General features: G+C 42.5%; 1 protein-coding gene across 1 annotated transcript in view; it reads right to left on the bottom strand.

The window, feature by feature from the left end:
* The window catches only part of LOC101849815 (junctophilin-1), a 178991-nt gene extending 178244 nt beyond the window's left edge, over nucleotides 1–747 (bottom strand). Inside the window, exon 1 of the mRNA XM_035971575.1 lies at nucleotides 674–747. The gene's annotated coding sequence lies outside the window, so the exon portion shown is untranslated. The remainder of the gene's footprint in view (nucleotides 1–673) is intronic.
* Nucleotides 748–3300: the final 2553 nt, after the last annotated feature.

Below are 3300 nucleotides of genomic sequence, written 5' to 3'. Positions count from 1 at the left end.
AGAGAGAGAGAGAGAGAGAGAGAGAGAGAGAGTATGAGCTATCATGTACATAATGTTTCATTGTATGAATATTATTATGCAACATTATGGTAAGATGAAAGTCAGTGTAAAATACATAGAACTGTTGTACACGGGGATGTGCGCTATACAAATTAAAATATGATGTGCATGATCATTATTAGAGCCGAATGTGTAGACTACCGCGAAGACTGCACAGAGATGATGGATTTGTTTTGTTTTTTTAAGTGCCTTAGCCGCAGGGTGCCTCGTTGTAAAGATTGTATCAATAATTTCATCACAATCAAGCTCATTTTTTTCCGATCCTCGAAGGATCCGTTAATAGAAGTAAACTGTTACAAAGATAAACAACAACCGGGAATTAACAGTTCAATTATTTTGTTGTTTCGTTTTTACGTTGCCTTTTTTTTCATTTCTAGGCGAAAAAAAAAACTGCATTGCATAACCGATGTGTGTTTCGTGTGGGTGAAAAGGTAAGAGGAACAGTTCGCTAACTAACGTTTTACAAATACATGTAATATGCTAGCAACGGTACACATCAAAAGCATGATATTGTTGTTAACAGTGAGCTAGTCTGGTGGTAGAAGTGTGTAGCAAACCATACAACAATAGAAGCAACAACAATGCTAACTACAAACAAAGTCGGTCGACTCACCCTGGTCTATCCGAAGCGCTCACGCACACACACGCGCACGAGCTCGGCACAGGACGAAGCCGGCACAGGTGAACGGCACAGAGAGAAAGAAAAAACAGGTGCGGGGTGCAGAAGATATTACGGTAGGAGAAAGGATGGGAAGAAGGGGGGTGAGGAGGAAGGGGAGGAGGAGGGAGGAAGAGGGAGGGGGAGGAGGAGGAGATCTTCTGGCATGACGAGCGGATTGCGTTGTTGCACACCTTCGGACGGACAAAGCCTTAGCTTCCGTTCTTCTCTTTCTTTTCCGTCTTTCTATCTCTACGGTTCGTTCTGTTTCTGATTAATGTGTGTCTCTGGCCCTTGCAGTTCCCAAAGCTCTCAGTCCTCTCTCTGTCTACTCATGTCCATCTTTGTTATGTAGACTGTTCTACCATCCTCTTTCCTTCCCCAAGCCCCCCCCCTCCTCCCTCCTACTGTCTCTCTCTCTCTCTCTCGCTCTCTCTCGCTCTCTCTCGCTCTCTCTCGCTCTCTCTTTCGCTCTCTCTCGCTCTCTCTCTTTCTCTCATTATATGTATGTATTTCTCTCTTTCTCACTTTGTCTTTCTGTTTCTCTCTCACACTGTCTCTCTGTCTCTCTGTCTCTCTGTCACTGTCTCTCTCTCTCTCTGTCTCTGTCTCTGTCTCTGTCTCTGTCTCTCTCTCTCTCTCTATCTATCTATCTATCTCTCGCTCTCTCTCTCTCTCTCTCACGACCCTTAACCCTCTGATATCTTTGTCTGTCTGTCTGTGTCTGTCTGTGTGTTTGTCTGTCTGTGTGTCTGTCTGCCTGTCTGTCTGTTTGTGTCGCTTTGCCTCTCTCTCTCTATCTCTCTCTCTGTCTCTCTCTCTATCTCTCTCTCTCTCACACACACACACACACAAACACACACACACACACACACATACTCTCTCTCTGACTTCTGAGATGCACGCAGCGTTCCTGGGCAGGTCATTCCTCCCAAACTGGACAGTGTCTGGGTAGACAACCCATCTCATCAGTTCTGGTTTTTCAGGGTTTTTCCCTATCACATCCAGGGCATTGTTTGTAGCGGGGCGCTACTATACTAACACATGTATAATCAAAAGATGTTGAACTGCATAGGAAAATTTTGGAAAGCGAAAGATATCTTTGAATTATACCTTAACGGAGCTCCTACGAAGTGGTATATAAAATAATAAATAAGCACTAAGAAGAATCCATTTCCGTCATGTTTGTAAAATATTCTTTACATCTCAAGTATTGTTCGATATGAGTGAGGAGAAATACATTGGTGAGATAACTGGCCATGTAGAAACAATGGAGGGACAGGAAAAATTAGGCCTGTCAGAGGTGCCCTCAAACTACCTACTTGTGTCTCTGTGGCAGTTGCTATGTGAGTTACCGTAGCATTATTGCTTACATTCCAGCTCATTGAGTCTACTCCTTCCTTACAAAGCATATCCGAAGCTCCTGGCTGAAGGCCTGAAAGGGTGTGGGTGGTTGGCGGGCGTTCTGGTGTGGGTTGTTCCTTCTTTCCTATCAAGCATATTTCATCATTATCTCTCCACCTCTCTTGTTTTATATAAGTTACTCTTTTAATACTTCTAATCTTCGGCACTTGTATGACATAATTGTGTCATCAGTGCTGTAAAGCTCATGCAAAAAAGGCTCGAAAACAGTCAAATGAAACTGCTGTTGGGGATCTCATGTCAAAGCTGGAGCCTATACTTGGTTAAGAGAAATTTAATTAACGTTACGAAACTAATACGCCAACATGCTTGTCATCCACACGCCATGTCCATCTGCGCACATTACTATAGTCTAAAGTATTGTCCTTATACACATTTTATTTTATTTGCGAACTTTCACGGGGCGCTCTCCTTCACGTCAACTCAAGAATTCAGTCACTGCTTTTTTGCTGTTAACGTAGTTCTGAGGGAGCTGAATGATTTGAAAAAAAAAAAAGATTATGTTTTAGAATGTTGCAGTCATAGTTCGTTATAACTGAACTATCAGCTAATTCCCATCTTAGATCTCATCTTTGTTCGTTTCAGTAAAGAAAAGCCCATCGACACAATAACGGCCTTTTAGTGCCGAAAGACTGACAGAAAGGACAGAGACAACGGAGGGAAAGTAAATAAGCAGAACTACATGTGGCGCCCTCCAACCACCCGCGGACGTCATAATTTGATATGGCACGAAAAAGACCTTACCTTTTACCTACCTTCGTCCTATTGGCCAATAGACACGCTTTCGTGATTTAAGATTCATTTGTGAATGTGTATGCATTTTCTTGTTGTAATTAACAGGATTAAATACAAATCTAACCACTCAGGATTAACTTTGCGGGATACCCAAACCGGTCCAAAGTTGCAAAACCGAGCCTCTTTCCTACAAAGGCGTCAAAAGAGAACTAGACAGCTCTAAATATTGAACCTACATAGAGAAAACAATCACCAGAGGTACAAGTCACTTGTGTGGAAACATTTTATAATTATAAATACATTTCATGGATGTTTTTCGATAATGAAATGTTTGGCAACATTTTAGGAATCTAAACTAGACAGTTACTCCCCGGATGGTACTTCTGACTGAAGTGTCTTTAGGCCATTCCCAAGGGGGGGGGGGG

This window comes from Aplysia californica, unplaced genomic scaffold (genome assembly GCF_000002075.1).
Source record: "Aplysia californica isolate F4 #8 unplaced genomic scaffold, AplCal3.0 scaffold00018, whole genome shotgun sequence".
Taxonomy (NCBI): Eukaryota; Metazoa; Mollusca; class Gastropoda; order Aplysiida; family Aplysiidae; genus Aplysia; species Aplysia californica.
This window is presented reverse-complemented; position numbering and strand designations above follow the sequence as displayed.